This window comes from Puma concolor, chromosome D1 (assembly GCF_028749965.1).
Source record: "Puma concolor isolate L17-30 chromosome D1, mPumCon1.1.hap2, whole genome shotgun sequence".
Classification (NCBI taxonomy): Eukaryota; Metazoa; Chordata; class Mammalia; order Carnivora; family Felidae; genus Puma; species Puma concolor.
Window position 1 is genome coordinate 98,257,006 of NC_141676.1, and position 20,859 is coordinate 98,277,864.

At 39.6% G+C, this 20,859-nt stretch overlaps 1 long non-coding RNA gene and 1 pseudogene across 11 annotated transcripts in view; one reads left to right on the plus strand and one right to left on the minus strand.

Annotated features, from left to right (window-relative positions):
• The window catches only part of LOC147576915 (uncharacterized), a 69,259-nt gene extending 49,739 nt beyond the window's left edge, over positions 1 to 19,520 (plus strand). For all 11 annotated transcript variants that reach the window (XR_015241288.1, XR_015241281.1, XR_015241285.1 and 8 more), the window contains 2 exons: positions 15,644 to 15,725; positions 19,327 to 19,520. This is a non-coding gene — a long non-coding RNA (uncharacterized LOC147576915). The remainder of the gene's footprint in view (positions 1 to 15,643; positions 15,726 to 19,326) is intronic.
• LOC112865987 (large ribosomal subunit protein eL30 pseudogene) lies at positions 4,443 to 4,842 on the minus strand (annotated as a pseudogene).
• Positions 19,521 to 20,859: the final 1,339 nt, after the last annotated feature.

Consider the following 20,859-nt stretch of genomic DNA (forward strand, 5'->3'; position numbering starts at 1 on the left):
TTGGATACTAACCCTTTGTTGAATGTCATTTGCAAATATCTTCTCCTATTCAGTAGGTTGCCTTCGTGCAGAGCTTTTTAGTTTGATGTATTCCCGTTTACTGGTTTCTTGTTGCTGTTGCTTGTATTTTTGGTGTCCTGTTGAAAAAGTCTTGTCAAGACCAATATCAAGATTTTTCTCTATGTTTTCCTCTAGGATTTTTATAGTTTCAGGATTACATTTCAAATTTTAGGATTGTTTTTCTATTTCTATAAAAATACCTTTGGGTTTTGCTTTGGATATTATGAACACTTTAACAATATTAATGTTTCCAATCTATGAATTGAAATGTCTTTTCACTTATTTGTGTCTTCTTCAGTTGCTGTGATCAGTGTCTCCATAGTTTTCACTTCTTTGGTCAAGTTTATTCCTAAGTATTTCATTATTTTTGATATTATTATAAATGGGATTGTTTTCTTTCTTTTTCAGATAGTTTGTTGTTAGTGTACAGCAATGCATTTGACTTCTGCACTTTGATTTTTTATCCTACAACTTTATTGAACTAATTTTTTCATTGTAACAGTATTTTTGGTGAGGTTTTTAGGATTTTCTATTTACAAAATCATGTCATCAGCAAACAGAGACCATTTTACTTCTTTTCTGATGATGCCTTTTATTTGTTTTTCTTGCCTAACTACTCTGTTAGGACTTCTAATACTATGTTAAATAGGAGTCTTATCTTGTTCCTGATCTTAGAGGGAAAGCTTTCAGCCTTTCACTGTTTTTTTAAAAATTTTTTTAACGTTTATTCATTTTTGAGAGAGACAGAGTCAGAATCTGAAGCAGGCTCCAGGCTCTGAGCTGTCAGCACAGGGCCCAACGCGGGGCTCGAACCCACGAACTGTGAGATCATGACCTGAGCCAAAGTCGGACGCTTAACCGATTGAGCCACCCAGGCGCCCCAGCTTTTCACTGTTGAGTGTGATATTAGCTGTGGGCTTGTATATATGGCCTTTATTATGTTGAGGTACATTCCTTCTATATTCACTTTATTGAGAATTTTTATCATGAATGAATGTTGAATTTTGTCAAATGATTTTTCTGTAGATGATGATCTGCATAATCTGTGCATCATTTTTAAGATGACCTTATGATTTTTATATTCTCTTCTATTGTGGTATATCACGTTTATGTATTTATAGGATAAATAAGCCATCCTTGCATCCCAGGGATAAATCCCACCTGACATGATGCATAGTCCTTATAATGTGCTGTTGAATTCAGTTTGCTAGTATTTTGTTGAGAATTTTGCATCTGTATTCATTGGGGATTTGGGCCTGTAGTTCTCTTGTCATGTCCTTGTCTCGTCTTGGTATCAAGGTAATGCTGGCCTTCTCAAATGAATTTGGAAGTGTTCCCACCTCATCAAATTTTTGGAAGAGTTTGATAGGGATTGATGTTAATTCTTCTTTAAATGTTTGGTAGAATTTATCCATGAAGGCATCTGGTCATGGGCTTTTCTTTGATGGGAGGTTTCTGATTACTATTTCAACCTCCTTGCTCAGGATTGGTGTATTCAGATGTTCTATTTCTTCTGATTCAGTCTTGGTGGGTTGTATGTTTCTAGGAATTTATTCATTTCTTTGAGGTTGTCCAGTTTGTTGGCATAATTGTTCCTAATTGTCTCTTATGATCCTTTATCTTTCTGTATATCAGTTGTAATGTCGCTTCTTTCATTTATAGTATTATTTATTTGAGTCTTCTTTTTTTCCTTGGTAAGTCTAGCTGAAGGTTTATGGATTTTATTTATTGTTTCATAACACCAGCTCCTAATTTTGGTGATCTTTTTTATTTTTCTATTTTTTATTTCTGGCTCAGATATTTGCTATTTCCTTCTTTCTGTTAATTTTGAACTGTGGGATTAGTTTGTTCTATTTCTGGTTCCTTGAGGTGTAAAGTTAGGTTGCTTATTTGAGATCTCTTTTTTTTCTTAATTTAGGCATTTATCAGTAAGCTTTCCTCTTAGAACTGTTTTTGCTACATCCCAGTAAGTTTTGTTGCTTCTATTTTTGTTTGTTTGAAGATGTTTTTTTATTTCCCTTTTGATTTCTTCTTTGACCCATTGGTTATTTAGAAGCGTGTTAATTTCCACATTTGTGAATTTCCTAGTTTAACTTTTAAAAAAACTTGATTTCTAGTTTCATACCACTGAAGTTGGAAAAGTTACTTGGTAGATTTTCAATATTTTTTAAATTGCTAAGACTTGTTTTGTGGTCTAGCGTATGATCTACCCTGGAGAATGTACCATGTGCACTTGAGAAGAATCTGTATTCTGCTGCTCTTGGATAGGATGTTTTATATATTTCTGTTAGAAACATTTGTTTTGAAATATAGTTCAAGTCCAGTGTTTCCTTATTAATTTTCTGTCTGGATGCTCTGTGCATTGTTGAAAATGGGGTATTGAGTTCCCTACCTTCGCTGTATTTCTGTTTTTCCCTTTGTATCTATTGATATATGATTAATATACTTACGTATATAACTTTATATATCACTATATACATATATATATATATATAACTGTGTATGTGTGTATATATATAATATATATGTATATATATATATATATATATAATTTATTATGTTCCTTTGGTGGTGGCATGTTTCCCTGATTCTTCACCATCCCTCTAGCCTTATACAGATATCTGCACATTGGAAGACACAGTCACCTCTTCCAGACTTTATGGACTGTCTTTGGTTAGGAAAGACCTCTACCCCTGTGGGTGGGGACAAGCTGGAGCATGTTGGAACCTGGCTCTAGCAGCACAGAGCACCACATGTAGGGCCTTGTCCAGGTCCAGCGGTTGTGATGTCTCATCTTCTCAACCTGCTGGGGTCCATGACGATAACTGCATGATTCTAGACAAGGACTGCAGAGGGATGGCATGGCTACAAGGCCTGTTGGAGTCCTCGGCGGTGCCTTCAGGTCCAGTGGCCAGGGACCAGGGTGGGCCTCGGCGACCAGAGCTGGTGATGCACAGGTACTCAGTTGTGGGGACCAGCTACAAACGCCCTGTAGTGGCAGCGGTTGGATCAGACTTGGTGGTGGTGGCCAGGGCCAGCAGCAAGGTACCATGGCCAAGTGCGAGTATATTTGCAGCTGCAGGGGCTCTGGCTGTCAGCATGCACTCCGTAGCTGCAGCGTCTCCCTGTGGGCACAGCAGAGCAGTATATAAGCCAGTGACGGGAGTTAGCCTGGAGGCACACACACGCGTCGTTAGAGGGGCTAGCTGCGGGGGAGCCCCCTGGTGCAGGCCAGTGCCAGGCGACGGGGCTGGATCCAGGCCCATCAGCAGCCGTCAGGGCCCTGGCTGTTGGTGTTCACTCTAGTGACCGTAAGATCTCTCCGTGGGTGCCAGCATGTGCTGGCAGAGGCTGGCGGTGGAAATCAGGCCGGCAGCATGTAGGTGCACAGCTGGAGGGGCTAGCTAGCTCCAAATGTGCACACAGCGGCGAGGGGTCAGCCTCCAGCACCTAGGCTGTGTCGTGTACTCGCACAGCCACAGAGGCCAGGGCTGGCTGCCAGCATGGATAGCAGTTCTGGAAGGGAGTGGGACTGGGGACAGAGTTACGGGGGCATCAGGCAGCTGGCATCCGTGATTAGGAAAACCTTCCGGGGAAACCCTCAGTGGTGAAATCTGTAGGGGTCCGCGGTGGCTGTGTCGGTCATTGGTTTCTTCAGTGGCAAAAGCTACTGCTGTCCTCTGCAGAGCAGGTCACTGGGAACCACAGTCACTTCTGCTGTGTGGCTACTGCAGGCAGCTCTGCTCTTTTTTGTTCCTAGCTACCTCCATTGTGTCTCAGCCTTTTCAGTCTCTGGGTGGGATGAGACCAAAGTGGGTTCTTTGTGCAGTGCCCCAAAAGACTGGGGGAGCTGGTCGCTCTCCCTGCTCTTCCTTTGCCTTTGAGGGAACACTCAGTGCTGTGCAGTATTGGCCTGGGGGATGGGATGATGCAGGCAAAGCAGTCCTATTCTTTCTTTTTTGTGTGGTTGTTCTCAGGTTTTGTTCCACTGTGTTGCTTGCTGAAGTTCAAGTGGACCCTGAACTTGATCAGAGCCATTTTTGTTTGTGGATAGCCAGCTGTTGATCTTTATGGGTGGATGGAGGGTGGGGTCTCCTACTCTGCCGTGGTGGTGATGACACTCAGCTTAGTTTTTTATTTTCTTTTTTTTTTAAATTTTTTTTTCTTTTTTTCAACGTTTTATTTATTTTTGGGACAGAGAGAGACAGAGCATGAACGGGGGAGGGGCAGAGAGAGAGGGAGACACAGAATCGGAAACAGGCTCCAGGCTCCGAGCCATCAGCCCAGAGCCCGACGCGGGGCTCGAACTCACGGACCGCGAGATCGTGACCTGGCTGAAGTCGGACGCTCAACCGACTGCGCCACCCAGGCGCCCCTTATTTTCTTTTTAAAACAAGCTCTGGCTAGTTTTATTAAAGAGAAATTTTGCACCATTTACTTTTCACCAGTCTGTTCTGGCATGTTTCCAATGCTATCAGAATCACCTGGATCAATGGTAGCCAGTGTGCACATTGACAGTATTTCCCGCATGCTGTGCCCAGTCCAGTATGATTGCTACTGTAGTGATGGACACCAGTTTTGGCCAACATGGCAGAGTGTTCTATTTCAGATCTCCTCAAAGCTGGGCAGTTGCTGGTGAGGATGACCAGAGTTTCGCTTTGCCATGTCTGATCATTTTCAGACTCTGCTTGTACCCCAGCACGTACTTTCCACTTTCATAACGATCTGGAGCCTAGAATTTATGGACTCCAGTGACATTTTTGTCTTCTTTGTGGCCGCCATATTCCTGCCTTAGGTGTGGGGTGGCCCCAATCTAGAACATACAGAGGGCAGGATAGGAAGTTTAGGATTGGAGCTCCAAGTGGCAACTTTCTGGGCTCCCCACGCTGCCTAAACCGCAGCCCCACAGACTCAAGCCCAGCTTAATTATTCTTAACAGTAACTTGGCACTCTTCTAAAAATGAGTCATTTGTTTTCTAGCATGCTTTTAAAAGCATATCATTATAGAATTAACACAGACTAATTAGAAAAAAAATAGAATGTATAGAAAAGCAAAAGGAAGAAAATGAAGCTGTCTGCAATCTAACATTTGGGAATAGCTACTGTTAAACATGTGGTACATTTTTCTTTTATTCTTTGTAAGTGCTCCTGTTAAAATATAAATTTTATGTAGCTCATACAGATCTTGTTTCCCAGATGAAACATAATGTGGATTTTTAAAAGGGGCAAAATCTCCTTCACAAACTCTATTAAAAACATTTTTTAATGTTTATCTATTTTTGGGAGAGAGATGGAGACAGAGCATGAGCAGGGGAAGGGCAGAGAGAGGAGACACAGAATCCAAAGGAGACTCCAGGCTGTGAGCTGTCAGCACAGAGCCCAGCACAGGGCTTGAACCCACAAACTGTGAGATCATAATCTGAGCTGAAGTCAGACGCTCAACTGAGCCACCCAGGCGCCTCCACAAACTCCATTTTAACGACTGTGTGGTTATTTATTTACACAACCATTAAATACTTCTTACACATCTTATGTCAGTTTCTAATTGCTCGCAAGTTTAGGTACAAACTTAGCATGGCTTCCAGGACTATTCTTAAACTTTGCCTTGCCTCACATCATGCTTTTTTTTTTTTTTTAATTTTTATTTAATTTTTTTTAAAATTTAAATCCAAGTTAGCATATAGTGCAACAGTGATTTCAGGAGTAGATTCCTTAATGCCCCTTACCATTTAGCACATCCCCACTCCCACAACCCCTCCAGCAACCTTCTGTTTGTTCTCTATATTTGAGTCTCTATGTTTTTGTCCCCCTCCTTGTTTTTATATTATTTTTCCTTCCCTTCCCTTCCCTTATGTTCATTCTTTTGTATCTTAAAGTCCTCATATGAGTGAAATCATATGATATTTGTCTTTCTTTGACTAATTTCACTTAGCATAATACCCTCTAGTTCTATCCACATAGTTGCGAATGGCAAGATTTCATTCTTTTTGATTGCCAAGTAATACTCCATTGTGTGTGTGTGCGCGCGCGCGCACACACACACACACACACCCCACATCTTCTTTATCCATTCATCCATTCATCCATTGGTGGACATTTGGGCTCTTTCCATACTTTGGCTGTTGTTGATAGTGCTGCTATAAACATTGGGGTCCATGTGTCCCTTCGAAACAGCACACCTGTATCTCTTGGATAAATACCTAGTAGTGCAATTGCTGGTTCGTAAGGTAGTTCTATTTTTAATTTTTTGAGGCACCTCCATTCTGTTTTCCAGAGTGGCTGCATTCCCACCAGCAGTGCAAAAGAGATCCTCTTTCTCCACGTCCTGGCCAATGACTTTTGTTGCCTGAGTTGTTAATGTTAGCCATTCTGACAGGTGTGAGGTGGTATCTCATTGTGGTTTTGATTTGTATTTCCCTGATGATGAGTGATGTGGAGCATTTTTTCATGTGTCGGTTGGCCATCTGGATGTTGTCTTTGGAGAAGTGTCTATTCATGTCTTTTGCCCATTTCTTCACTGGATTATTTGTTTTTTGGGTGTTGAGTTTGATAAGTTCTTTATAGATTTTGGATACTAACCCTTTATCTGATATGTCATTTGCAAATATCTTCTCCCATTCCATCGGTTGCCTTTTTGTTTTGCTGATTGTTCCCTTTGCTGTGCAGAAGCTTTTTATTTTGATGAGGTCCCAATAGTTAATTTTTGCTTTTTTTCCCTTGCCTCTGGAGATGTGTTGAGTAAGAAGTTGCTGTGGCCGTGGTCAAAGAGGCTTTTGCCTGCTTTCTCCTCGAGGATTTTGATGGCTTCCTGTCTTTCATCCATTTTGAGTTTATTTTTGTGTATGGTGTAAGAAGAATGGTCCAGGTTCATTTTTCTGCATGCCACTGTCCAGTTTTCCCAGCACCACTTGCTGAAAAGACTGTCTTTATTCCATTGGATATTCTTTCCTGCTCTTCAAAGATTGTTGGCCATATGTTTGTGGGTCCATTTCTGGGTTCTCTATTCTGTTCCATTGATCTGAGTGTCTGTTCTTGTGCCAGTACCATACTGTCTTGATGATTACAGCTTTGTAATACAGCTTGAAGTCCGACCTCATGCTTTTCTCCTTCACATTTTAGACTTCAGCTATACGTACTTTCCATGCATCATATTCTCTCATCTCCTGGGCTCTGCCCCTGCTCATCATTCTAACACATTTTTATTCTTTTTCTTCTCCATTCCCTCTCTCCACTTCTCCTACTCTTTTTTTCTAATTAACACCTATTAATCTTTGATGAAGGGAGGGTGTGTAGATATAAAAATAGAGGGAGGCCTAGGATGAAGTCCTGGATACCTCATTTATAAAAGGAGAAAACCAGGAGAAGGGTGTTTAAAAAAAAAAAAAAAAAAGAGAACTGGCCAAAGAGGAAACCCAGGAGAATATAGCATCACAGAAAGTAAGCAAGGAAATGTCAAAATTTAGAGACCAACAGAACAGAGTCCATAAATAGACCCATGCGTATACTGTCAGTTGATTTTGACAAAAAGAAATAAGGTAACTGAAGGAAGAAAAAAACCTCTTTTCAACAAAGGGGGCTGGAACAACCACATATCCATTAGAAAGGAAGAACTTTAACTTTGACCTCACACCACATATAAATATTAAAATAAATCGTGGACCAAAATGTAAGCATTAAACTACAAAACTTCTAGATGAAAACATGGAATATAATCTTTTGAGATTTTGGAGTGGGCAAATAATTCTTAGGACACAAAAGCATGAATCATAAGAAAACATTTCATAAAATGAGCTTCATCAAAATTAAAACTTCTTGAACTCCATTAAGAAAATGAAAAGACAGTGGGGCACATGGGTAGCTCAGTCTGTTAAGCATCTGATTTCAGCTCAGATCATGATCTCATGGTTTGTGAGTTCGAGCCCCGCATTGGGCTCTGTGCTGCCAGCTTGGAGCCTGGAGCCTGCTTTAGATTCTGTGTCTCCCTTTCTCTCTGCCCCTTCCCCGCTCTCTCTCTCTCTCTCTCTCTCTTTCAAAAATAAACAAATATTTTAAAAATTAAAAAAAAAAGAAAATGAAAACATAAGCCCACATATAGTGGGGAAAAAAACATATGATACATGTATGCAACCCAGAATTTATCTGGAATGTAGAGAACACTTGAATCTCAATAAGACAACCAGCCCATAAAAAATAAGCAAAAGATTTGAACACTTTATTAAAAAGATATGCAGTTTGTTAATGAGAACACAAGATATTCAGTATCATTAGTCATCAGGGAAATGCAAGCTATAACCACAAGATGTCAGAAAACATCTATTAGACTAAAATTAAGGGGCGCCTGGGTGGCGCAGTCGGTTAAGCGTCCGACTTCAGCCAGGTCATGATCTCGCGGTCCGTGAGTTCGAGCCCCGCATCAGGCTCTGGGCTGATGGCTCAGAGCCTGGAGCCTGTTTCCGATTCTGTGTCTCCCTCTCTCTCTGCCCCTCCCCCGTTCATGCTCTGTCTCTCTCTGTCCCAAAAAAAAAAAAAAAAAAAAAAAATGTTGAAAAAAAAAAATTAAAAAGACTGACAATGACAAGCATGGGTGAGGTGTGGACTAACTAGAACTCTCATCATTGCTACTAAGAATGTAAAATGGTACATCCACTTTGGAAACAGGTTGATATTTCTTATAAATTTAAACATATACTTTATGATCCAGCAGTTCCATTCTAAGCATTGATCTAAGTGAAACGAAAACATATGTCCACACCAAGATGAATGTTTATAGCAGCTTTATTTGTAAAAGCTCCAGACCAGAAATATCACAAATGTCTATCAACAGGTAGATGGATAAACAAATTGTAGCTTGTCTATACAATTTCCATACTACTCACTAATAAAAAGGAATGAATCACTGATAGATGCAATAACAGATAAATCTCAAAAACTGCCGAGCAAAATAAGTCAAAAGAAGAATACATCATATATGATTCCATTAATATGAAATTCTAAGAAAAATCTAAATATATAGTAACAGCATGTCCGTTGTTGTCTAGGGTCAGGATGATTGTGGGGTTAGATTGGAAGGGGAATAAAGGTACTTTTTGGGGTGATGGAGAGGTTCTAGATGTTGTGGTAGTGATGGGTACAGAGATGTATATCAAATTATACACTTACTATGTGTACATTTTATTGGAAATTATACATCAGTAAACTTGATTTTCAAAAATTGTTTCAATTGCTGAGACTTTAGGTAAGTCAAGAACAGAGAAGGGACTTTGGACATGGCAATATTATAAGTCTTGGGTGACTGCATTAAGAATACTTTCAATTATGGAGGGGTGAAGACCAAAACCTGATTGAAATGGATTTAGTTAACATACAGTGTTATATTAGTTTCAGGTGTACAATATAGTCATTCAACAACTGTACATTTCTCAGTGCTCCTTATGATAAATGTACTATTTAATCCCATCACCTAGTTCACCCATACCCCCCCCCCCCCCCCCCCGCCGGTAACCATCAGTTCTCTATAGTTAAGTCTGTTTCTTGGTTTGTCTCTTCTTTCTCCTTTGCTTGTTTTGTTTCTTACATTCCACATATGCATGAAATCATATGGTATTTGTCTTTCCTGATTGACTTATTTCACTTAACATTATACTCTCCAGCTCCATGTTGTTTCAAATGGCAAAACTTCATTCTTTTTTATGACTGAGTAATATTCCATTGTATATATGTACCACATCTTCTTTATCCATTCATCTGTCAATGGACACTTGGACTGCTGCCATAATTCAGCTATTCTAAATAATGCTGCCATAAACATAGGGATGCACGTATCCCTTTGAAATAGTTTTTTGGTATCCTTTGGGTAAATATGCAGTAGTGCAATTACTAGATTGTAGGGTAGTTCTGTTTTTAACTTTTTGAGGAAACTCCATACGGTTTTCTAGAGTGGCTGCACCAGTTTGAATTACAACCAACAATGCACAAGAGTTCCTTTTTCTCCACATCCTTACCAACACTTATTTCTTGTGTTTATATTGCCATTCTGACAGGTTTGAGGTGATATCTCATTGTACTTTCTTTTTTTAATGTTTATTTTGAGAGAGAGCGCACGCAAGTGGGGAGGGGCAGAGGTTGGTACAGAGGATCCAAAGCAGGCTCTGTACTGACAGCAGTGAGCCCAATGTGGGGTTCAATCTCACCAACTGCAAGGCCATGACCTGAGCTGAAGTTGTGTGCTCAACCAATTGAGCCACCCAGGTGCCCTGATCTCATTGTACTTTTGATTTTAAATTCCCTGATAGTTGAGCATCTTTTAATGTGTCTGTTGGCCATCTGTAGGTCTTCTTTGGAGAAATGTCTGTTCATGTCTTCTGACCATTTTTAATTGGATTATTTGTTTTTTGAGTGTTGCATAAATTCCCTATATATTTTGGATACTAAGCCTTTATCAGACATGTCATTTGCAAATATCTTCTCCCTTTCATTAGGTTGCCTTTCAGTTTTGTTTCCTTTGCTGTGCAGAAGCTTTTTACTTTGATGTAATCCCAATAGTTTGTTTTTGCTTTTATTTTTCTTGCCTCAGAGACATATATAGAAAAATGTTGCTAAAGCTGATGGCAGAGAAATTACTGCTTATGTTCTTTTCCAGGATTTTTGTAGTTTCAGGTTTCACATTAATCCATTTTGAGGGGCGCCTGGGTGGCGCAGTCGGGTAAGCGTCTGACTTCAGCCAGGTCACGATCTCGCGGTCTGTGGGTTCGAGCCCCGCGTCGGGCTCTGGGCTGATGGCTCAGAGCCTGGAGCCTGTTTCCGATTCTGTGTCTCCCTCTCTCTCTGTCCTTCGCCCGTTCATGCTCTGTCTCTCTCTGTCCCAAAAATAAACGTTGAAAAAAAAAAAATAATCCATTTTGAGTTTATTTTTGGGTTTGGTGTAAGAAAGTGGTCCAGTTTCATTCCTTTGCATGTCGCTGTCCAGTTTTCCCAACACCATTTGCTGAAGAGACTTTTTCATATTGCATATTCTTGCCTCCTTTGTTGTAGATTAATTGACCACATAATTGTGGGTTTATTTCTGGTCTTTCTGTTCTGTTCTGTTGATCTAGGTGTCTATTTTTATGCCAGTACCATACTGTTTTGATTACAACAGCTTTGTAATATAATTTGAATTGAAAAAAAAATTAAAAAAAAAATAAATAAATAAAATAAAATGAAAAAAAAGGGGCGCCTGGGTGGCGCAGTCGGTTAAGCGTCCGACTTCAGCCAGGTCACGATCTCGTGGTCCGTGAATTCGAGCCCTGCGTCGGGCTCTGGGCTGATGGCTCAGAGCCTGGAGCCTGTTTCCGATTCTGTGTCTCCCTCTCTCTCTGCCCCTCCCCCGTTCATGCTCTGTCTCTCTCTGTCTCAAAAATAAATAAACGTTGAAAAAAAAAATTAAAAAAAAAAAATTTGAAGTCTGGTATTGTGATACCTCCAATTTGGTTTTAATTTTTCAAGATTGCTTTGACTATTCAAGGTCTTTTGTGGTTCCATACAAATTTTAGGATTATTTGTTCCAGTTCTGTGAAAAATGCTGTTGGTATTTAGATAGAGATTGCATTAATCCTGTAGATTACTTTGGGTAGTATGGACATTTTAACAGTGTTTTTTCTCTCAACCATGAGCATGGAATATCTTTCCATTTGTTTGTGTTGTCTCAATTTCTTTCATCTTTGTAGTTGTCAGAGTACGGGTCTTTCACCTCTTAAGCTTAGTCCTAAGTATTTTACTGCTTTTGGAACAATTGCAAATGGGATTGTTTTCTTAATTTCACTTTCCCCTGCTTCATTATTAGTTACAGGAATGCAGTAGATTTCTATACATTGATTTTGTATCTTGCAACTTTACTAGAACTGACAAGTAAATTCAATAGTTTTTTGGTGGAGTCTTTAGGGTTTTTTATATATGGTATCATGTGAAAGTTTTACTTCTTCCTTATCAACTTGGATGCCTTTTATCTCTTTTTGTTGTCTTATTGCAGTGGCTAGCACTTCCAGTGCTGTGTTGAGTAAACATAGGGAGAATGCACATCCCTGTCTTGTTCCTAACCTTAGAGGAAAAGCTCTCAGTTTTTCCCCATGGTTAGATGTGAGTTTTTCATTTAAGGCCTTTATTATGTTGAGGTTTGTTCCCTCTAGACCTACTTTGTTGAGGGTTTTTATCATGAATGGATGTTGTATTTTGTCAAATCCTTTTTCTACAACTACCAAAAGGATCATATGGTTTTTATCCTTTCTCTTATTGATGTGATGTATGACGTTGATGGATTTGTGACTATTGAACCACCCTTGCATGCTGGAAAGAAATCCCACTTGATTGTGGTGAGTGACTTTTTTAAATGTATTGTTGGATTCAGTTTTTTAGTATTTTGTTGAGAGTTTTTGCGTCTATGTTCATCAGAGATATTGGCTTGTAGTTGTCTTTGTGGGTGTGAGTGTGGTGTCTTTGTCTGGTTTTGGTAGCAGGGTATTGGCCTCATAGAATGTATTTGGAAGTGTTTTTTTCCTCTTCTACTTTTTGGAATAGTTTGAGAAGAATAGATGTTGATTCTTCTTTAAATATTTGGTAGAATTTGCCTATGAAGCCACCTGGTCTTGGACTTTTGTTTTTGGGAGTTTTTTGATTACTGATTCAATTTTATTGCTTGTAATTGGTCTGTTCAAATTTTCTATTTCTTCCTGTTTTAGTAGGCTGTGTTCTGGGAGTTTACCCATTTCTTCTAGGTTGTCCAGTTTGTTGGCATATAGTTTTTTATAAGATTCTCTTACAATTGTTTGTATTTCTTTATTAATTATTACTTCTTTCTCATTTGTGATATTATTTGGGTCTTTTTTATTTTGATGCATCTGGCTAGAGATTTATCCATTTTGTTGATCTTTTCAAAGAACCAGCTCCTGGTTTCATGGATCTGTTGTATTTTTATTTTGTATATCCTTTGTTTCAGATCTAATCTTTTATTATTTCCTTCCTTCTACTGGTTTTGGGCTTTGTTATTTTTCTACCTCCTTTTGGTGTAAGGTTAGGTTATTGGAGATTTTTCTTCTTGAGGTAGGCCTGTGTTACTATAAAATTCCTATAGAACAGCTTTTTCTGCATCCCAGAGATTTTGGACTATTGTCTTTTCATTTGTCTGTCTATATTTTTCGATTCCACTCTGATTTCTCAGTTGGCCCATTCATTGTTTAGTAGCATATTATTTAACATACATGTATTTGTGCTCTTTGCAGATTTTTTCTTGTGGTTGATTTCTAGTTTTATACCATTGTGATCAGAAAAGATGCATGGTATGACTTCAGTCTTTTCAAATTTGTGGAGACTTGTTTTGTGGTCTGACCTGTGAGCTCTTCTGGAGAGTGTGGGTTGGGTTTTTTTTTTTAATGTTTATTTTTGAGAGAGTGAGTGCACAGGAGGGGCAGAGAGAGAAGGAGACAGAATCCCAAGCAGGCCCCACGCTGCCAGTGCAGAGCCCGGTGCAGGGCTCAAACCCACAAAGTCATGAGCTCATGACCTGAGCTGAAACCAAGAGTAGGATGCTTACCTGACTGAGCCACACAGGTGCCCCTAAATTTTTATAATGTCTATTTTTGAGAGGGAGAGAGAGTGTGCGTGCGTGTTGGGGAAGGGCAGAGAGAGAGGGAGACAGAGGATCTGAAGTGGACTCTGTGCTAATAGCAGAGAGCCCAACGTGGGGGCCATGAGATCATGGCCTGAGCCAAAGTGGGACCCTTAACCAACTGAGCCACCCAGGTGCCCCCATCCCTTCACTCTCAACCTGCCTGTGTCTTTAGGTCTGAAATTATAGATGGGTCTTGCTTGTTTATCCATCATCATATGTCTTGATTGGAGCATTTAGTCCATGTACAGAAAAATGGGCATTTTAAATAACATAATGTTGCTATTCTGGAAAGCAGATTCTCTTCACTCTCAGGATTTGTTGTTGCTCTTTGTCTAGGTTTTTTCTGAACTAAATGTGTAGTCTGTAGTGTCTTGTGTGGCTGAAGTCTCTGCTTGATTAGCTTAGTGGTGAGCCAATGATTGGACACAGATTTTCTTAGATGTCTAGAATCATTAAGTCTTCCAGTCTTTGCAAAAGGGCCGTGTGTGTGTGTATTGGCCATGCCTTCAACATTCAGCCAGGCATTTACAACTCTGTTTTGCCTTTAACCTTGAGGCTCTACTCAAGCAGAATGTAGCCAGAAGTGGGGACTTAGGACCTTTTTAGCTCTTTCCGGAGCACGTGCATGGCACTGGCCTTGCATACAACCTTATGCATCTGCATGGACTTCTACATTCCCAGGAATAAGTCAAAGCATGTCAAAGCTCCATAGAGATATTGTATTCCTCAGTTTTTTTTCTTTTAACCCAGAGCTTTTTGGTTATCCTATTGTGTTTTGTTTTGTTGTTGTTGTTGTTGTTGTTGTTTTAACAACTGGCTCCTTTCTGCTACTTCCAGTGGTTGCCAGGCTACTTGATTTTAGCTATGATTGTGGGCTGTTGGTTTTCATGGCCAGCATAGGTGTTGGATGGGAATAGGGCAAGTTAAAATGTCAAAAGTCTCATTGTTCTTGCCATTTCCTCTTGAAAATGTTTCTGAATTGCTTAAATCTTTGATTGTTTTTCAGAGTTGATGACAAGTTTTGCCAGTGTCCTCATTGCTTTTATAGAGAGTTTTCAGAGGTCCTTACTCTGTCATTTTCACTGATATCACCCATATCTTCTTAAACTTAGATTTTTAAACTGAAAATATGTTGTCAAGTGCATTTTAAGAGGCCTATTTATAAACAACATTGATGTAGATCTTCTAATAGCCAAATATTTTATTGTGTAATGAGATGTTGAGAAAAAAAGGCAATGAGGGAATGATGAATTTAATTTATATCCTAATTCTATAAGTGCTCTGACTAGGAGGTGTGTGTAAATATCAGCTTGGAAGAGGCTAATGTATTAAATAAAGTAGAAATAAATAGCCATATTCTTCACGATTCATTAAGAAAAAATTGGGAATGTTATTAGGAATTAAGGTGGCCTCTGGCTATGTTAAACATGGAAGAATATGTTGCTCTGGAAAATTCAACCTCCCTAGCTTCCTTTTATTTTCCAACAAATCACTTCACAAGTCAGAACAAAAGCTCTCATACCTTGTCTCTTTAACATTAAATTCCCAAAAGCTTAGTCTTAAAAAAATGTGTACTGGGTCATACCATCATCTGGCTAGTAGACAATGAAATGCAGAACTGCAATGTCTACCCTCTAAAGCAACAATCAGTTCTGAGCCTTTGGCTGCCATGACATGCTTGATAAATGATTCTGTCAGGTGGGAAACACTCTGAAGGGCACATTCATATTTTGACAAACATCTCCCAAATTTGGAAGTCATGCCCTGTGATAATTTGTAATCATCAGAACAGTTTAACTGCCCATCTGTAATGGTGGCTCTTTGTGATATATTGCAGAGATGAACTTGGGCTGTAGGGCAGGACAGTTCTCAGCATTCTGGCTATAATGCCATTCTGTTATGTCCCAGAATTCATAGCTATGTATATATTTATAATTTCAGCACATTGGGCTCAGAAGACTTCAAGAAGAAGACATCTACTGAAAAACACACTCTCACCTAGAAGACAATCTGGAAATATTTGGTAGGTTTTAGCTTATTTTGATATATGAAAGCCACAACAAATATAGTTTTGTTATTGAGACTAAAATTTGGTTTTGTATTTACTATTCAAGAACTAAGACAAGTTTCTGGTGAAGCATGACCCTTTGTATAAGCAGACGTGGAAGGGGGAATTCTTGTTTTCCATGCTTGAGCAGCAAGAACAGTAATAGAAGCTCCTGTCGATGGTTTTCATTTCTGTTCCTTTTAAAGCATAATTAGAATGACTAGTCTATCATGTAGGTTGCAGTATTTGCTAGTAAACAACTTATTCATATGTTCCTTCTGAAATGATAAGAGTGATGAAAATGCATGAGACTTTTCTGGAATGAATCATTCAGGCATCATTTTTGATGATGAGAACTGAATTAGAAAAGTGAATACTTATACAAGTTAAATACATTTAAATGAAAGGACATATTTCCCTATTGGGGGATGATGTCCTACTGTTATCATCCATGGATGAGAATTACTGCTGCAAATGAGTGGTCCCCAAATTCACTGGGGGTGGGCAGAAAATGTTAAACTTGTATTTATATTAATATTTTTAGCTAACAAGGGAAACAAGTTAGACTTTACTAATAAGGAAAATTAGGTAACACTGATACTCCTACTTGATTTGTAAGTCAAACACCTGTGATCTATTGAAGCTGAGTATTTTGAGGAAAGAAAATTATATATGCCATAATTGATATGGAACAGCAAATGCCAAAGGATAGCCAAGACATTCTGATAGAAGCTATCAGGGAACAAGAAGTCCTATCCCCTTGACGGTCCTAGGTGGACTAAGAATCAAACTGACAAAAAAAAAAAAAAAAAAGATTAACCAGAGAAAATCTAATTTAATAGCAACACATGGGGAACCTACCCAGACCTGGAAATTCCAGAGACAGGCAAAATGAGGTATATAGGTCTTCCTGAACTAAGGAGAAAAGGGTGGGCGTCTGGGATTTCAGAGGAAAGGATTGCACTTCACAAGACAGAGCAGTTTGGTAATTAGATGTTTGCCCTGCCATATAGATGGCTCACTCAGATAAAATTCATCTCTGCTAATCACCCTTGTTCTGGAGAAGACTGCCAATTTAGACTCATGTAGTCAAGGGAGGAGCAAAGATTTCTCTTGAGCCCACAGGGTCTTAATTGGCCTGAAAGGTTATTCTGAGGGAGAGGCAAAGTGGTTCATCTCCGGACAGCCTGCCTTGGGCCTGTTACCTCCTCTGAAACTTCCCTGAAGTTTCACACTTTAAAATTTGAGCTGGTAGCAGATACACCTAGGTAAAAGCCACATCAGTGTAACCCACCCAGAAAATCATGAAGAGGCTACACTGAAAATGGTAGAAAGGGTGGAGGTGCAGGAACCAAACCAGTCTGCGAGACTAACCACAAATGGAAAGGACACCACGAGCATGGAGCAGCCCCCACACCAGGCACCGCAGCCACAGGGGTGCTGCACTGGGAAGACAAGTCCTCCCTTGGCTTTGAAAACCAGAGGGACTTAACTTCACGAATGTTTAACATAAGTGGGACTTAATATCAGGAACTTTAAAAAAATCAATGGGCTCAACTCAGCTGGAGAGCAATAGGAAACTGAGTCTCCACGCTTAGAGAGATGGCATAATAACCCTGCCCAAGTACTGCATAGAAGCAGCAGTTTGAAAGGAGCCTGAGGCATATGAGAAGGAGGTATATTCACTAATCTCAGAACTTGTGGTAGAAGTGGGGGGATCTTTAGGAGACTTCTTCAAGAACAAAAGAGCTGACAAGGTCTTTTCTCTCCCCTGCCCCCCAGTCTAGATACATTGACACTTATAGGAACCAGTGTGGAATGCTCAGCACCTACCTTGCTAACAACTTGCCTTGCCCTTGCATTCTGCTGTACTGCCTCACTCCACAGGAATTCCTCCAAAGTGGATCCACAAGGGTCTCATTGCACAAACAGCCTCAACAGGGGCCAATACCACTCCAAAGTGACTCTTGCCCTGGGGAAAGGAGAAGATAACCACACACAGCAGTTCAAGGGCAGCCCCAGCAGGGTGCTGTGGGCACACATCCAATCTGACTGCCCCACCAACCAACAGAAACCTCATAGGGGCAGCACAAAGAGAGTCCAGTAGTTCAGGGTCACTGCAGCCCCAGCAGAAGGCTGGAGTAGACATCTCTCACTGCTGACCCTGCCCACCAACGAAAGCCTCTTGGGGACAACATAGGGAGAGCCCTGTAGTTCAGTATAACCACAGTTCCAGCAAATGGGCTAAGGCAGGGATCCAGCTGACCCAACTCAAGCCCAGACTGGCTCCTTAACAGCACAGGGACCAAACCCTGATGACCATGGGCAAAGAGGGCCATTGCAGCCAACTGGACTGAAGGCACATGTGGCTCAACCGCAGCAGTGGGGCACATGCAACACACGTAGGAGACACCTCTGAAGCACCAGGTTCTAGTGAAGAGAAAACCAAAAACCCAGAGAGAAGAATCTTGAAATTAAAAATACACTAGAGTAAATAAATAGTAGACTGGAGGAAGCAGAAGAACAGAGAAGCAAGCTAGAAGACAGTAATGGAGAGCAACCAACCTGAACAGGAAAAAGAAAAAAAAATGAGACTAGGCCAAGAGAACTCAGCAACACCATCAAGTGTAACAACATCCACATTTAGGGATCCCAGAGGAAGAAGAGAGAAAAAAGGGGGCAATAACTTTGAATAAGTATCTGAAAACTTCCCTAATCTGGGGAAGGAATTGGAAATCTAGATTCAGGAGGCACAGAGAGCCACCAAATACCAACCCAAGGAGATCCTCCTCAAGACAATTAAAATGTCAAAAAAGTAGTGATAATTTTAAAAGCAGCAAGAGAAAAAACAATTACATACAAGGGAAATATCGGGGTACCTGCGTGGCTCAGTTGGTGGAGCGTCCGACTCTTCATCTCAGGGTTGTTAGTTCAAGCCCCTCATTGAGTGTGGAGCCTACTTACACACACACACACAGGAAACTCCATAAAGCTGTCAGATTTTTCAGCAGAAACTTTGCAGGTCAGAAGGGAGTGGCCGGATATATTCAAAGTGCTGAAAGAAAAAACCTGCAGCCAAGAATACTCTAGCTAGCAAGACTGTCATTCAGAATAGAAGGAGAGATAAAGAGTTTCTCAAGTAAAAGCTAAAAGGAGTTCTTGACTGCTAAATCAGCCCTACAGGAAACACTAAAGGGAATTCTTTGAGTGGAAAGGCAGGCCATAATCCTTTTCTTAGGAAAGGAAAAGATTTCTCAGGTACATGCAAACATAATAGAAGTAGATCAATCCCTTATAAAACCAGTACAGGGGTTAAAGCACAAAAACAGTAAAATCAATTAGATCTTTTTAAAAAGTCAATAAAGGGATTCACAAAGAATGTAAAGTATGACATACATAAAGCATGCAGGGGATAAGGGGAGTAAAAATGTAGTGCTTTTAGAATGGGTTCAAACTTAACCATCAACCTAACATGCATAGGATGTTATATACAAACCTAATGGTAACCACAGTTCAAAAACCTATAATAGATGTGCTTGGATTCTTTTGTTTTTTTTTTTTTTTTTTTTTTTTGCAGATCAAAGGCATCAAAGAAAGGCATCAAACCACCGCCAGACAGCAAGAGGAGGAAAGAACAGAGAACTGCAAAACAACCATAGAACAAGTAACAAAATGGCAATAAGTACATACCTATCAATGATTACTTTGACTGTAAATGGACTAATTAATCAAAAGACATAGGGTGACTGAATGGATAAAAAGGCCCATCTATATGCTGTCTATGAGACTCCTTTCAGATCTAAACACACAGATTGAAAGAGATGGAAAAGAATTTATGATGCAGATGGAAGTGAAAAGAAAGCTGGGGTAGCAATACTTAGATAAAATAGACTTTAAAACAAAGACTGTAACAAGAGACAAAGAAGGACACTATATAATAAGAGGAACAATCCAACAAGAAAATGTAACAATTGTAAATATTTATGCACCCAACATGAGAGTACCCAAATACATAAGGCAACTATTAACAAAATAGTAATACAATAATATTAGGGGACTCTAACACCCTACTTACATCAATGGACAGATCATCCAGACAGGAAAATCACCAAGGAATCAGTAGCTCTTAATGATTGGACCAGGTGGATCTAACAGATATATTCAGAACATTCCATCCTAAAACAGTGGAATACACATTCTTTTCAAGTGCACATGGGACATTCTCCAGAATAGATCACATGTTAGGCCATAAGTCTCCCCAAATTTAAGAAGACTAAAGTCATACAGTGCATCTTTTCCAGCCACAGTGGTACCAAACCAGAAATCATCACAAGAGAAAACCTGGAAAGAACACAAATATATGGAGGTTAAATAACATGTTACTAAGAAATCAAAAATGCATGGAGACAAGTGAAAATGAAAACACAACAGTCCAAAATCTTTGGGATGCAGCAGAAAGAGGGAAGATTATAGCAATTCAGGCCTACCCTCAAGAGGCAAGAAAAATCTCAAGCAACCTAACCTCAGACCTAAAAGGAGCTAGAAGAACAAAGTCTAAGGCCAGTGGAAAGAAGGAAATAAAGATTAGAGCAGAAATGAAATAGACTTAAACAATAGAACAGATCAACAAAACCAGAAGCTTTTTCTTTGAAAAGATCAACAAAATTGATAAACCTTTAGACAGTTTCATTTAAAAAAAAAAACCAAAAAGGACTCAAATTCAGAAATGAAAGAAATATCAACACCACAGAAATACAAAGGATTTTAGTTATTATGAAAAAGTGTATGCCAAATTGGACAACCTAGAAGAAATGGATAAATTCCTAGAAACATAGCCTCTCAAAACTAAATCAGGCATAGGAAATTTACTAGTTACTGACAATGATTGAATCAGCAAACAAAAAGCTCCCAAAAGTTTGGCACCATATATCTTCTCAGGTGAATTCTACCAAACATTTAAAGAAGAGTTAATATCTATTCTTCTTAAACTATTCCAAAAAATAGAAGAGGAAGGATAACTTCTAAATTCATTCTATAAGGCCAGCATTATTCTGATACCAAAACCAGAGAAAGACACCACAAGAAAAGAACTATAGGCCAATATCTCTGA